The 17847-nt window shown below is 30.6% G+C and overlaps 1 long non-coding RNA gene across 1 annotated transcript; it reads left to right on the top strand.

The window, feature by feature from the left end:
* The first annotated feature begins 13556 nt into the window (after nt 1-13556).
* LOC139502989 (uncharacterized) lies at nt 13557-17479 on the top strand. Its single transcript, XR_011658991.1, has 3 exons — nt 13557-13619; nt 16358-16470; nt 17386-17479. It is a non-coding gene; the product is annotated as an uncharacterized lncRNA (long non-coding RNA).
* The last annotated feature ends 368 nt before the right edge of the window (nt 17480-17847 follow it).

Genomic DNA, 17847 nt, shown 5'->3' with positions numbered 1-17847 from the left:
TGTTTCTGGAAATATAATAGAAAGAATAAGGATTTTAACATGTGATTTGATACCAACAAAGTGACAATACACACAATATATTACTTGATGATATTCTGTGTAAATTTAACAAATCAGTGTTTAATTATAATCATTTTAGTTTTATATATTACATTAAATAAAGTGTCTTGTTTGGTTTGTTTTTACATACAAAAAATGAAAAACCAACAACTACAGCATACATGTACAATATAAAATCTAGCATAGCTATTGATTATCACACCACACACAATTGTATACATTTCAATTACATATAATTTTGAATATTTTTAAGCATCTTACTTATTGTTTTATTTCTATACTCCATCAGATGATATCTGTATTTAAATTCTTGTTTAAATATTTCATAAACATTAACTTGATTTATTTTATTATTTGAAATACAATTGCATTTGTGTAGAGTGAATAGGATGACTGTCAAGAGATAATTAATATCATTTAATGAGTCCTCTTCTATTTTATATCCTACTACTAAGTGTTTTAAAGTAACTATATGCTCACCAATATGAAGCTTATTTAATAAAATACAAATTTTATTCCAAAAAACTTTAAAATAAGTACATTCCATGAAATTGTGTTGATAAGTATCTGGTATCCCACACACTGAACACAAATTGGTGTTTTTAATTTTCCATGTGAAAAGATGTGTACCTACAGGTAGTATATAATGTAATAATTTCCATCGAACCATTTTTAATTTATTGTCTTCTAAATAATTAAAAATAAAATTTAATGTGTATTTAATTTTTGGTTGAATTTTATCTATATTTAGTTCTTTCCGCCATTTTGTAAACCCTATAGGAATATCTTTATTTACATTAGATAAGATGACATAAATATCTTTATTATTAATTTTTTGTAAATCATATATAATTGCGCCTTGTTTTAAACATAGTTGTTTTTTACAATTAACAATAGTTTTTAATGAGTTTTGTTTTTGTAATATATCTTTCCAATGATTTGGTATGCTCTTTCTTATTTGTATTATTTCTGCAATCCAATTTCTTTTACATTTTAACTTATTGAGTATTTTTTCTTTTGATATTCTTCCTCTGTCATCAATTATGTCATTTACATAGATTATGTTGTCTTTTATCCAATGATTAAAAACTAAACTGTGCCCATTTAACTTTATGTATTTGTTACCCCATATAATTTGTTGTCTAATGGTTCTAAAGTTTTCTGGTTTATTAGTTTGACCACCGCCATATTTTACCCAGGTTTTAAGTATTTCAAAGTAAAAATTAGGGATTTTGTTGTTTTTGATATTTATTGATTTTAAATTATCCAGATTCATGTGAAATATTAAAAAATTTGATCCATATTGATTAAAGTATAATGTGGGAATAATTTTCCAATTTGACTGTTCACCTTCTATTAATCTTTTTACCCATTTAATTTTTATTGCATCAATAAACTTGTCAATATCTATCATTCCAAGTCCTCCCTCAGTTTTTTTCATGTTAATTGTTTTTCTTTTAATTTTTTCTTTTTTATGGTCCCAAATGAATTCATAAATCATTTTTTTAAACTTAAATAGTGAATCTTTGTCGATATCAGTTACAGAAGCTAAATATGTTATATTTGGTATAACTAGAGATTTCACGACAGTTACTTTTCCGATCATTGTTAGCTTTCTTTTTTTCCATGAGTTAAGAATTTTTTCAGATTTTTGAAGTTGTTTTTCTATGTTTAAATTCATACATTGAGATTTATTATATCCAAAGTGAATGCCAAGGCTTTTAACAGTCTCTTTGCTCCAGTTAATATTCTCAAAATTGTCTTGAATATGTTTTAATTTTCCGAAACCTAATCCTTCAGTTTTACTTCGATTTAAAATAAGTCCTGATAGAGAACCAAATACTTCAATTATATTAAATGACTGAGAGATTTCATCTTTAGAACAGAGAAACAATGTAGTATCATCAGCTAACTGGCTTATTATAAGGCTGTGCGTTTTTCCATCTAACTTTATATTTATTCCCTTAAGATTATTGTCGTTTCTTATTCTACAGGCTAATATTTCGACTGCAAAGACGAATAAAATGGCGCTTAAAGGACATCCTTGTCGAATTCCTCTAAAAATATTCAGTGGGCTTGAAATCCATCCATTATTAGAAATACATGCCTTGATATCTGCATACAAGGTTTTGACCCATCTTAACATAGAATTTTCTATACCAAATTTTGTTAGTGATTGATACATGAATTCCCACTCTAGGGAATCAAAGGCTTTGGAGAAATCTAGAAAAAGTATAGCTCCATCTATTTTTAACTTTTCTGCATGATCTATAATGTCTTGTATCTGACGTATATTAAAACCTATATAACGGTTTTTAATGTATCCATTTTGGTCACTGTGGATAATTGTTGACATCACAGGTTTTAATCTTTGGGCTAATGTATATGCAATAATTTTAACATCAACATTTAATAGTTAATTTGTAATGATCGAGACAGTGATGAAAGAAATTTAAAAAAAAGATATATTTAACGTCATTTTATTTGCTTTGACGTCGTGATTTTCAATACCAAAATGCTTAACAATTTTTTTTTTTATTATTTCACGTAAACTTTTATTTCTTGTTTCTCGTTTTCCTTGTTAGTTTAAATTAAGCATAATATTCAGTCATGTCTGCATTATTATGTAAGTCTGTTTTATCTCTTCAACACAAATTAAGGTGATAAATCTGCCTTTATGCTTTTTCCGTGTGAACTAGTATGCTAAACAATCCAGTCTGGATCTCAGACCTGTACAAAGCAGGATCAATATTGATATCGTATTAACATGCTTTCAACCCGAATATGTATGTAATTCGCCAATGAATCCTCCTCCTTTTCATCATAATCGTATTTATCAATCTGTGTTACCATGACTTATCACTGATGTGGTCATACCTATACTGTAAACAACAAATATATAACTTTTAAACTGTTTCAATTTCAAAATGCACAAGAATGGCGTATAACGCTTGAATCCCTTGCTTTGGTCTAGTACTGTTTTGAAAATTTCTTTCGAAGCCGAAACTCAACTCTTGTATCTTTGATGCGTTCAATGTGTCGGAAATTTGAAAAAAATAAGGAGAGAGACGAGAAGTGTCTATTAGTTTTTTGTGCAGACCAATGGGAGTATGTCCTTAAAATTGAACACTCTAATATAACAATAAGAAGATATGGTATGATTGCAAATGAGACAACTCCAGTATACATTTAACAAATCAAGATAGTCGGTATTATAGACTTAATTCGTTACATAGTGTGTTAGTGACCTAATACGATATATACAGGGTCAGTAAATTCCATATGAGGTTTTATTTTGGCTCAAACTCCATTATGGAATTTACAGATCCCGTATATATCGTATTACATGTAGGTCACTAACACACTATGTAACTGACAATATCTGACCAAAGTTTAAACGAATCACTTATTTGATTATGTTTACAGTTTTTATAATACTGCAATTTACAAATATAGGATATAAGATTTATTGATATAGGTTGTCTGAACGCACAGTGGCAAATATTTCATGTAGATTTATGCCAGGGAGAAGAACATTTAAAAAATTACTAAGATCTTGCATATGTTGTCGGTGATAAATAATTGAAAAGGTTCAATATAAATATACAAAAAAACAACGATGAGAGAGACACCTTGATGATATTCTGGAAAAAACTCGTCAATTATACGCCCTTTTATCACCGTCATTTGTGCGTTTTGGGGCGTCGTCACTTCCCTTCCAATGTTGAGCGAGTGGTTGGAAAACTATAATTCTATATTATACGAATTATTCGGCAAATTGAATTCTCAAAATTGACAATCAACACTGCTATCATTAGGGAATTGTCAGTAAGTACCTACAGAGCAACCATTATTTCTAGTTTATCCTGCACAAAGACGATCACTAAGACGCTTGATGAACGTAAATAGTGCAGGGATACAGGCGACCCCCTCTATCTGGTAAATGACGTCATAAAGGCGTGCATAATTAACGAGTTTTTGCCGGTGACGGATGAACTCGAAAGTGGTCTATTGAGAATATAAATGGGGAATGTGTCCAAGAGACAACAACCCGCCAAAGAACAAAACACAACCGAAGGCCACCAATGGGTCTTCAACATAGGGAGGAAATCCCGCACCCAAAGGCGTGCTTCAGCTGTAACGAACATGCGTGACGAAAAAATCTATTGGATATTTTAACATTGATAAATATTTAGAATTGTTGATTCTAATATGACGTGCTTCTTTAGCTTTGTAAAGAAACCATACTTTATTATCCAATAATATTAGTTTGCACATGCGTATATTGACTACGGCAGAAAAATGAATTTTATCTAATTGGTATGCATTTAATGTATTCCATTAACTTAAAACACTTTCAAACTCTAAAATGATACACATTGTGTTACTAATACTTTCACAATGACAACAATGTGTTACAATTCGAAATTGAACTATTTGACCTGGATTCCACAACGTCCATGTTGGCTGTTCCAACTTGAAAACCCCTCCCTCTGAAAAACACGTTTCATCGTCTGCTTGTTTACAAAACAAAACGGAATATGCGAGAACAATCCCGTTAAAAATTGGACTTAAAGTAGAACATAAAGGAAATAACTACATAATAATTGACCATTTCAACCAGAAACAATCTGTTCTGCAATATATTATAAGGAATATTTCATCAGGTCAAACAAAACGTGTATTCAGACATGAAATATGTGATGCATCAGTTACGTCAATGTTTGCCAGACTAACTGATGCCACAATATACAAGTTCGAGCAAGAGAGCTCGCAATCAGATGATGAGCTTTCAAATTTTGCTGAAGGAGTTTCTGAACCTGTAGAAGAACCACAACCAAGGTTAGAACCAGAACAAGCTTTAGAACCAGAACAAGCTTTAGAACCAGAACAAGCTTTAAAACCAGAACTAGCTTTAGAACCAGAACCACCCCTAAAGAAACCAAGGTTCAAAGAAATGCCAAGCAGAGAGCACATAGATATGTTGTCTCAGGCCAGAGTAGAAGAGACAACTACCCAGGAAACACATGACGTCCTTGCGACGTTATGTATTGGTCGCTGGAAGGTCATGGCTGACGTTACGTTAGTACGACGTTGTTGCAACGTTGTGAGAATGTAATTTTACGTCACGTCAGATACGACGTAGAACCGACGTCAGGACAACGTTATTATTGTTTTTAATAACGTTTATATTACGTTGTTGCAATGTCATATTGCGACGCATTTGTCACGTATCTGTGACGTTATACACTGGTTCTCCGTTAAAGCGCCCATTTTATGACGTTATTTTGTCCCACCGTTAGAAAGCAAACCTAACGACTTCGAGTAATACACCCGTAGCTTGTTAAATACTTATATCTGAGAATTTTTAGATTTCTTTATTATCTATATTTTTGATTTATATAAAAGTTTAGTATGGTTTTCACAACGATAGTGATCGTACCGGCCGTCCATAATGTTTTCTTCGTAAACCTGAAATTTCCGTAGATGGATAAAAGACCAAGCAGGACAAAATAATTAGTACAACACAGAGTGTGATATAAGTAAAATTTGATCATAAGGTTACCATAAATAGTTTTATTTATAACAATGGTCATTTATTTCAAATTAAATCAGTCTGAAAAACTAAACAAAGTTGAAAACTGCAGAGATTTGTTAAGCATGTAATCTCCGTGGAATGGTCAAATCTTAACAAACACCAATTTTGCAAATAAACTCTACATTCAACAGATCGATAGCGGTGTCAACATTTAATTTTAGAACAACTTTTATCTTCAGATACTCATATTATGGTTCATAAATGACGAAATCCTCGAAATGTAACCTCCGTGGAATGTAATCTCCGTTGACGTTTTGGTAAAGGGTGCTTTCTATCACGTCCGCACTTTTTATCGAGTATGGCATGCCAAATAAACATATTAGATATTTATAACGGATGGTGGATATATCACTTAAATATCAATAATATATTGTTATCAGAAGACATACGAAGACACCATGTACCAATTTTAATAATCAATTGTTTGAGTGTTACAGAGTTGCTTATTTCTTAAATCTAAAAGCAGAAGAAAAAAACGGACGTTTGTACAGCAAGTAAATAATGTAAACCCGTTATCAATATTCAAGATATGAAACTTCTATGAATAATATAAATTTGATATCGAATTCAACAAGATTTAACAATTATGCAACTGCAAGTAGCCATACAAATTGCTCTTCCTTATGAGTGTTTTCGTATTGAACAAGGAGGGACGCTTTTAATTACACCACATCCCGGTCGGATTTTGCTTTTTCCACCGGCCCACCGTGGGCAGCCTACCCTAGCTATAATCTCATTTTTGTAAAAATAGTGATTACAAATATTTCATCAGGGCCTTTTATAGCTGTGCTTATTGTTGAAGGCCGTACGGTGACCTATAGTTGTTAATGTTTGTGTCATTTTGGTCAGTTGTCTCATTGGCAATAATACCACATCTTCTTTTTCATATTATCTGCTTTTTTCAATTGACTGTACTTGCCAGTCTTTTGATTAAACAAAAGAAATTGCATGCCCACTCCTATGGGTGGGCAGAGGGGGCAAGCTAGAAAGTTTGACCACCCGGCGCCCACTCCCACTGTGAACGGGTGGACAAAGCAAAATCCACCTGAGCTGTAGTGTACTTTCTTTCATACAACATTCTTTTCGAAAATAGACACAGTAAAATAGATTAAACAAAACTACTCGTTACAATGATACACTGTATATATATATTACGTTCTGTTTTAGGTGAGGGAATATACATTTCTGAACTCTGTAATTCTTTAGCCATTTTTCGCTCTAGTCAGTGAGAAATATATGAATTTTTCTGTAAAGATCTTATGTTCAGTTCCTGCATTTGAAAACTTCTGTATAGTACGATAAGATTTTGACAAGATATATTGTCTTGCCTGTATCAATAACACACGTATGACGACACTACTCCATGTAACCCCCTTTTTATTATGTCGCTGTACTGCTTAAATGATACCATGTATCAATTAGAATTAAAATCAAACTTGGAGGGAAAAAAACACCAAGTATTTCATTTTTTTCAAAAAAAGTTGGAAAGCTTAGATAATATACAAAAGTAAAGATGACATGAGATATATTTGATCATATTTTCCTTGTGATCTGAGGTACTAGTAATGTGGAGCTGAACGTTCAGAGACAGTACCGGTAGTTAACCGACATGAAAGATATCTGAAATCGGAGAGAATAAAAATTTGATCATCAAAAATAGATTTTATCCTTGATTACTTATCTGTCCAACACAATATAGAAAGAAACAGTGCTTATCAATCGATTGTTTCGGGTGAATATTAAAACGTATCTAAGATTTTTTGGTACTAAAAAAAATATTATACCCCCAAAAAATAGAAGACAATGTCAACCGTCCTCAAGCATCAGTATGAAACTGAGGACGCAAGAATTATGACTGTTTTGATTTTGCAAATCCTTACAATTCCAATCAATTGTCCATTAATATGTTTTAGAATTATAAAGATACCTAAGGTTTCACCTCAATGAATCAATGTTACAATCGACTGATTTGACTATTTTTGTCATAGTCCTTTTCGTAATATAGCTCATCAACTCATTCATTTCTTTGACATCCTTATATTTCAAATACTCGTCGCTGGACGTAAATGATGAAGATGAATTAAAAAAAAAACGCTTCAGACGCATGAAATTTATATCTTTTTTTCACCAACTATTGCAGATCTTTTTGTTGCTTATGCTTATCGTGGTCTGACATCTGTCACAAACTATTTTTTCAAAGTGTGTAAAACTATAAAAATAATTGTTGACACAATGCAGGAGGAGAATGAAAGGTTAAATTTGCCTGCAATAGGAGACGAAATGATACGTTAACTCATGCAAGATCGGAAGTTTAGCAAAAAACACCGACGCTTATGAATGTATGAAATATGCATCGTAGTTTCATTTGAACAGTTGCGTTTACTACCAATTTGAAAGTTAAACATTTCATCCGGAATGATCTACTAGAATATTGTAATAATAAATTTAATATGCAGAAGACGCAAAGTTTCATTATTCTTCAAATCATTTATCCCTTTCATTTTTTATTTTACCTTTTTTCAATTTTCTTTTTTTTTTTTACCTTTCAACCAAATAATGTTATTTTCTATTCTTAACTTGATTGCCTTTTTTCTTTATTCTTTTTTTTAGGGGTGGGGGTGGGGGGAGGGGATGTTGTCTTTATTTTTTTATTTGTAAACCATCTCATATATCTTGAATTATTTCAAATAACTATCTGATATTCAAGCGGAATAGGATGCATAATTCTACTAGCATAAGAGGATCTACTAGAAGAAGCTGTTTATTTGGTCGTTTATGGTTGTCTTAAAATTAAAGTCAGTGAGATTAATAGACTACAGCAAACCAACAAAGAGGATGAAAAAATAATCCATGAAAATTATTTTATATTTCATATTTTGCTGGATTAAGTTTGTCGTGTCTCTCTCATCGTTGTTTTTTTGTATATTTATATTGAACCTTTTCAATTATTTATCACCGACAACATATGCAAGATCTTAGTAATTTTTTAAATGTTCTTCTCCCTGGCATAAATCTACATGAAATATTTGCCACTGTGCGTTCAGACAACCTATATCAATAAATCTTATATCCTATATTTGTAAATTGCAGTATTATAAAAACTGTAAACATAATCAAATAAGTGATTCGTTTAAACTTTGGTCAGATATTGTCAGTTACATAGTGTGTTAGTGACCTACATGTAATACGATATATACGGGATCTGTAAATTCCATAATGGAGTTTGAGCCAAAATAAAACCTCATATGGAATTTACTGACCCTGTATATATCGTATTAGGTCACTAACACACTATGTAACGAATTAAGTCTATAATACCGACTATCTTGATTTGTTAAATGTATACTGGAGTTGTCTCATTTGCAATCATACCATATCTTCTTATTGTTATATTAGAGTGTTCAATTTTAAGGACATACTCCCATTGGTCTGCACAAAAAACTAATAGACACTTCTCGTCTCTCTCCTTATTTTTTTCAAATTTCCGACACATTGAACGCATCAAAGATACAAGAGTTGAGTTTCGGCTTCGAAAGAAATTTTCAAAACAGTACTAGACCAAAGCAAGGGATTCAAGCGTTATACGCCATTCTTGTGCATTTTGAAATTGAAACAGTTTAAAAGTTATATATTTGTTGTTTACAGTATAAGTATGACCACATCAGTGATAAGTCATGGTAACACAGATTGATAAATACGATTATGATGAAAAGGAGGAGGATTCATTGGCGAATTACATACATATTCGGGTTGAAAGCATGTTAATACGATATCAATATTGATCCTGCTTTGTACAGGTCTGAGATCCAGACTGGATTGTTTAGCATACTAGTTCACACGGAAAAAGCATAAAGGCAGATTTATCACCTTAATTTGTGTTGAAGAGATAAAACAGACTTACATAATAATGCAGACATGACTGAATATTATGCTTAATTTAAACTAACAAGGAAAACGAGAAACAAGAAATAAAAGTTTACGTGAAATAATAAAAAAAAAAATTGTTAAGCATTTTGGTATTGAAAATCACGACGTCAAAGCAAATAAAATGACGTTAAATATATCTTTTTTTTAAATTTCTTTCATCACTGTCTCGATCATTACAAATTAACTATTAAATGTTGATGTTAAAATTATTGCATATACATTAGCCCAAAGATTAAAACCTGTGATGTCAAAAATTATCCACAGTGACCAAAATGGATACATTAAAAACCGTTATATAGGTTTTAATATACGTCAGATACAAGACATTATAGATCATGCAGAAAAGTTAAAAATAGATGGAGCTATACTTTTTCTAGATTTCTCCAAAGCCTTTGATTCCCTAGAGTGGGAATTCATGTATCAATCACTAACAAAATTTGGTATAGAAAATTCTATGTTAAGATGGGTCAAAACCTTGTATGCAGATATCAAGGCATGTATTTCTAATAATGGATGGATTTCAAGCCCACTGAATATTTTTAGAGGAATTCGACAAGGATGTCCTTTAAGCGCCATTTTATTCGTCTTTGCAGTCGAAATATTAGCCTGTAGAATAAGAAACGACAATAATCTTAAGGGAATAAATATAAAGTTAGATGGAAAAACGCACAGCCTTATAATAAGCCAGTTAGCTGATGATACTACATTGTTTCTCTGTTCTAAAGATGAAATCTCTCAGTCATTTAATATAATTGAAGTATTTGGTTCTCTATCAGGACTTATTTTAAATCGAAGTAAAACTGAAGGATTAGGTTTCGGAAAATTAAAACATATTCAAGACAATTTTGAGAATATTAACTGGAGCAAAGAGACTGTTAAAAGCCTTGGCATTCACTTTGGATATAATAAATCTCAATGTATGAATTTAAACATAGAAAAACAACTTCAAAAATCTGAAAAAATTCTTAACTCATGGAAAAAAAGAAAGCTAACAATGATCGGAAAAGTAACTGTCGTGAAATCTCTAGTTATACCAAATATAACATATTTAGCTTCTGTAACTGATATCGACAAAGATTCACTATTTAAGTTTAAAAAAATGATTTATGAATTCATTTGGGACCATAAAAAAGAAAAAATTAAAAGAAAAACAATTAACATGAAAAAAACTGAGGGAGGACTTGGAATGATAGATATTGACAAGTTTATTGATGCAATAAAAATTAAATGGGTAAAAAGATTAATAGAAGGTGAACAGTCAAATTGGAAAATTATTCCCACATTATACTTTAATCAATATGGATCAAATTTTTTAATATTTCACATGAATCTGGATAATTTAAAATCAATAAATATCAAAAACAACAAAATCCCTAATTTTTACTTTGAAATACTTAAAACCTGGGTAAAATATGGCGGTGGTCAAACTAATAAACCAGAAAACTTTAGAACCATTAGACAACAAATTATATGGGGTAACAAATACATAAAGTTAAATGGGCACAGTTTAGTTTTTAATCATTGGATAAAAGACAACATAATCTATGTAAATGACATAATTGATGACAGAGGAAGAATATCAAAAGAAAAAATACTCAATAAGTTAAAATGTAAAAGAAATTGGATTGCAGAAATAATACAAATAAGAAAGAGCATACCAAATCATTGGAAAGATATATTACAAAAACAAAACTCATTAAAAACTATTGTTAATTGTAAAAAACAACTATGTTTAAAACAAGGCGCAATTATATATGATTTACAAAAAATTAATAATAAAGATATTTATGTCATCTTATCTAATGTAAATAAAGATATTCCTATAGGGTTTACAAAATGGCGGAAAGAACTAAATATAGATAAAATTCAACCAAAAATTAAATACACATTAAATTTTATTTTTAATTATTTAGAAGACAATAAATTAAAAATGGTTCGATGGAAATTATTACATTATATACTACCTGTAGGTACACATCTTTTCACATGGAAAATTAAAAACACCAATTTGTGTTCAGTGTGTGGGATACCAGATACTTATCAACACAATTTCATGGAATGTACTTATTTTAAAGTTTTTTGGAATAAAATTTGTATTTTATTAAATAAGCTTCATATTGGTGAGCATATAGTTACTTTAAAACACTTAGTAGTAGGATATAAAATAGAAGAGGACTCATTAAATGATATTAATTATCTCTTGACAGTCATCCTATTCACTCTACACAAATGCAATTGTATTTCAAATAATAAAATAAATCAAGTTAATGTTTATGAAATATTTAAACAAGAATTTAAATACAGATATCATCTGATGGAGTATAGAAATAAAACAATAAGTAAGATGCTTAAAAATATTCAAAATTATATGTAATTGAAATGTATACAATTGTGTGTGGTGTGATAATCAATAGCTATGCTAGATTTTATATTGTACATGTATGTTGTAGTTGTTGGTTTTTCATTTTTTGTATGTAAAAACAAACCAAACAAGACACTTTATTTAATGTAATATATAAAACTAAAATGATTATAATTAAACACTGATTTGTTAAATTTACACAGAATATCATCAAGTAATATATTGTGTGTATTGTCACTTTGTTGGTATCAAATCACATGTTAAAATCCTTATTCTTTCTATTATATTTCCAGAAACATCTAATTTTTTTCACTTTAGATACATTTATTTTGTTTCTATGACAAAATCGTTAACGAATAGTAAATAACACTTACCAAACAAGTTTTATCTAATCCAAAAATTTATTTTCACAACAAACATGTGCTTCCTTTTGCACTAGCTTTCGGACAATGATTTGTAACTAATCCAGCACAAAAGGTCAAGTACAATTAACTGGGTCAAAGATGTAAACACGGGACTATGAACACAAATTCGGAAGGCAAAATGATGTTCCGTAAACACGTGATTTATACTATGAAATTTTATTGTTAATATGTATACACTGTATTTAAAAGAATGTGTATGTGATATATATAATTTTACACTTTAATACTTTAGTATACTTTACTGAACTTTTCCCTGGAAATTCAGTAACTAATTACAGGGATACTCGGGCTAACGCTGTAATCCGAGTAAATTGTTAAAGCAGCAGATATATAATAAAAGATATTTACTTTGAAAAAAAAAAAAAAAAAAAAAAAAAAAAATTAACGGTAAAATATTACATGCTGAAATTTATAGGGTGGGTAGAATACACTATGAGGATGTTCCATGTTCTTTATAAACAAGTTTTGATGAAATTTATATTTTATCATTTTTTACTCTGACGTTGGGCGCTTTAACGGAGAACCAGTGTATAGCAACGTCGTCATATTTTTGGTCGATAAAGTATACGCTATTATAAAAGAGGAACCATGTTTTTGTCATCAATAAAACATCGTAATAATAAAAAAAAAATGATAAAAAATAATTGCAATATGTACTGTACATCGATCAAATAAATCACGTAATTAAAACGTTGTAGCAACGTAATTGTCGACATCCCTAAAATTTACAATAGCAAAATTTCTTCTTTTATTATGTACTAGATTTAATTTGTCTTGTTTGTATTGGTAGAACTAATGAACAATATTATTTGATATGAGGCAGGCATTACCTGTGAAAGGGGACGAAGTCTGTACGAATTTATTCATGTTAAAAAAAGATACGGAATTCGAAATACCGTAACGTTTCCGATTTTGCATTTATTTCATATGCCGGAAAATACGACAGCTCAACGTCTGTGACGTAACATGCCAAACAACAACGTCATTCGATATATGACGTCACGACAAAATGACCACTACATTTGGGACCAATTGGAGAAAAACATAACCCTGTTTATTCTTCCGTATTTTAATTGAAAGAGATACAGCATTGATAAGAAGCATGCATAAATTTATCCATGGACATATGTGTCCCTCCGGCACTGCCGGTTTGAACATATGTGTCCCTCGGGCAGCAAGAGGGTTAAGTGATGACGTCATATTCAAAGTAAACGCCATTCACCAAGCCAACGCACTAAGATCCAACGTAAGTACATTTATCTGTATTCTTTAACTGTTGTTTTTTTCTTCTTACTTTTTATAAAGTTTCTATTATATAGGAACAGAATGATGTTCCCGTAAAGTTTTGACGTCATAAAACAAAACATCTGACGCCACAATAGAAAAGTGATTGTCAAAAGTTAGAGAGGCCGGTATATATGTCAAAATACAGGATTTGGTGTTTCAAGCATGATTTTTGTGCTCCAAGCATTATCACTACCAGCGACGTCACAATGTGCAAATAGTTATCAAAGGTACCAGGATTATAAAAATGATGTGAGCTAGGTGAAATTATCTGACAGCAACGTCACAATCGTGACAATGCGGGTTTTCTTCGTATATATGTCGGAAAATATCAGCCTCTCGTCAAAAAGGTTCACATTGTGCCTCGGGGCTGATATTTTTACGATATCAGCATGAAGAAAACCCGATAATTTATACATATCGCATCTGGTTTTACAACACGTGCATGATGTAATACATAAAACCATTTTAGAAGAGAGACATGATAACTTAGATATGAAATTAAATTTTGTTGTACACAGTACTCTTGCTTTATAAATTATTTTTACAATAAACTTTTGCTAATTTCGTCTGCAGAAACCTTACACACGTGTAGCTAATTTGATTCTAATGGTACGTATTTGCCATGTCATGTTAACTTTATACACAGACACAGTGATGGCATACCTTGAAAATAACTCAAGTGTATTTACAATATAAAGTCTTGTGCATTGAACTCATAAACTAAAGAACTGATAAAAATTTAGTATGAATAAATACAAAAGATTTTTTACAAAAATCAACTTTGTAGTTTTTAATTTCTGTGTCATTTTGGTCTCTTGTGGAGAGTTGTCTCATTGGCATTCATAACACATCTTCTTTTTTATATTTATATTTCTGTTTTTAAATTAAGGTTATGTTTTTTTTAATTACATATTTTTATTTTTATTATTATTTGAAAAATCCGGATAATTTTAAACATTTTTGACATTTTACTATGTTTTACAATTTGTATTTGTTAAATAGGTATATATTTGTATATAATATAGTGTCTCATAAGCCTATGAAGGCTGGGTATTTGTCTTATCTTACTATTGTGCATTATGTATATTATATAATATTATCTGTATGTATAACATTAGTAGACGAGTATGTGACACTTTAATAAAATAAATTATTATTTATAATTATTTATTTTTGCAAGGGACAATATAATTTACAAAAAAAATCATACCACTACTCCTTTAATTATTATTATTATATGTATATAATGACTGAGTAAATAGTCAACGATTAATCTGTATTATATTATATATGTTCCAGACCGTAAAAACTATCTATGAGTTTTTGGACCGTATGCATACTTTTTCAAAATACTCATACGGTAGAACTAATATAAAGAAGTTGTTCAAGTTTAATGCAAATGCATATATAAACAGATCAAGATAACTTAACTCTCAAATTTATATAAAAAGTTCAAATGTAATTGAAATAAAAACTTTATATTTTAACAATTTAAAAAAATCGCGGTAATTAAATCTGTCAATTTCTTGTATGTCTTAACATGTCGACCCGAGTAATACATTAATTGAATTATATGAGCACTGAAATTGAAGATATCGGAAGAAAACATAATGTGGGAGGACACTATTTAGCAATTTTAGAAACAAAAATGTAAATGCAAGGGAAAATGCATGAACAGCACACATTTCAACGCAAAAAAAAAATACGTCCATCTAATTGTAAGAATAACAATTTGTAATTCTAAAAATAAAGATTGTGATAATGGTTGTCTAAATGTAAACCATATGATCCAATAACATTAGGTCAGCTCGTACTGGACCATACAAGTATACTCATACGGTCCGACCGCACGCGTATGGTCGGACCGTACGAGTATACATATATACGGTCCGGACCGTACTCTTACGGTCCAAATACTCAATGGTCTGGAACATATATATGGAAAATTTGTAAATGTAAAACATACATTTATGATCATAATTTTCAATTATATATATTTTTTTTTTATATTTTGGCAGTGGCTTATTTGCCGGTGAAACAGTAATTATGATATGATTATAATATCTCGATTAAAAGCGAGCTATAAATAGCTATAGCACAATTCAAAAGTAATGGCTATTTTGCCGGCGCTGACAATACTGTGAATTTGTTTTTTTTACCGGTTCTTTGTGTAGTTTAAAAAGATATATCAGTCACAATGAAGATTGGAATATGTCATAATGTAAAAAGTAATAAAAAATGTAAAAAAGCTGTGTATTTAATTTGATAAATGATAAATCATTATGCCATTTAACAAAATCAATATTATAGCTTCAAACTCATAAATATTTAATGAAAATACCGAATTTGCCTTTGAAATTTATTAGGGAACCACCATTTAACTATATAAAAAAAGGGGGGGGTCATGGAGTTTTTTCTTAAGATTTCCAAATTGATGAAACAAAATATTCTGTTCGAGTACAGGACAAAAAATATTCTGAATCCAGATTCCACCCATACCTTATAGTGTTAGACATACAAAAAAATAATTTGATTGATATCGTTGAAAAATTAAATAAAATTGTTTGCACTTCACTGACTCAAGCAAAAACCATGACCCTCCTTGAAGTTAAATTGTTGCTCCCTGACAGTCTACGGTTTATTTTTAAATTATATTTAATATCACTATGCAAATTTTATCAATGTCAATTTTTGTAGAGTCTTACATGAAGAACTACATGTACCCCTCAGCAAGGACATCAGATATTGAAGAATTGATTGGGGAAACCCTAAAACATACACCCCCAAAACCAGGCGAAACACGCTATAAGGTAAGAATACCCTTATTTCCCCGTATAGTGCAACCTATATTGGAATATTTCCCAAAATTATTATTGTTTGTATTCTATGTTGTTGTTTTTTTTTAATTCAGTACGAAATTGTTATTAGGCCTAAAATTCTGTCTTGTTCTGCTGTCTGTTTGTTCAAGAATATGCGATGGAATGGCAACAAGACAATCCATTATGTATTACATTATAAAATAAAATAAGTCTGGTTTTTAAGCGTCTCCTCAGCTAGTGGTGGCCATTTCAGCTGATTTAGCATGTTTGTGACGCTGCTCGTGTAATCGTAGTTGTTGTGTACATAACGAGCAGCTTGTCTCTGTACCTTTTCTAATTGTATCTGTTGTTCTTTCATATGGGGGTCCCAGACACTACAACTATATTCCAGTTTGGGTCTTACTAGTGCCTGGTATACTCTTGATGATTTTGTTTCTGTGTATGATGTAGAATGTGACATTGACGGTTGACCCCTTTCAAAGAAACCACCAGCATGTACACACAACAATGCTGCAATGCTTTAGACAACATTGATCTAGAGACTTCATGATTTACATGTATAAAGCTTTTAAATGTAAAAAAAATAAAAAAATCCCTACCAACCTACCCACCTGATAGTGTGGGTCGGCAATGCCAAACACACAATTTTTTAAGGGTGGCCTTATAGATATGCATTTGTAACTAGCATTGTGAAGATCAAGATACTCTTTTGGGACAATAAATTAAGGGTAACATTAAATTTAACTGAATATATAATTATGTGGTTTATGTGTTTTTCAAGGAGATTTGGAAAGCCACGTCTTACACACAGCTACATAGATCTAGTATTTATTTGCAATAATGTTTGACCTAGAATAATTACAATTTAACATTTTGTACAAATAAGTTTTTGTATTGTCATTGCAGGAACAAACTGTTAAGAGGATAATTGCAGCAGCTCCGGAAATACCACTACCAGGGACCCAGGAGAACATTTAAAATAAACAAAGTTAACAATCAATTCTTCACTTTTTGATATACAGATATAGGAAGATGTTGTGTGAGTGCCAATGAGACAACTCTCCGTCCAAATAACAATTTTAAAAAAGTAAACCATTATAGGTCAATGTACGGCCTTCAACACGGAGCCTTGGCTCACACCGAACAACAAGCTATAAAGGGCCCCAAAATTACTAGTGTAAAACCATTCAAACGAGAAAACCAACGGTCTAATCTATATAAAATTTAAAAAAAAACGAGAAACGAGATACGCGTATAAACTACTGTACATCAGATTCCTGACTTAGGACAGGTGCAAACATTTGCAGGCATTATTTACTTTTCATAAACTTTTTTTTTATAACTTTCATGGGTGGGTATTTAGCTAGC

Source organism: Mytilus edulis, chromosome 14 (assembly GCF_963676685.1).
Source record: "Mytilus edulis chromosome 14, xbMytEdul2.2, whole genome shotgun sequence".
NCBI classification, from domain to species: Eukaryota; Metazoa; Mollusca; class Bivalvia; order Mytilida; family Mytilidae; genus Mytilus; species Mytilus edulis.
The sequence above is the reverse complement of the archived record's forward strand: the minus strand, read 5'-3'. Positions and strand labels throughout refer to the sequence as shown.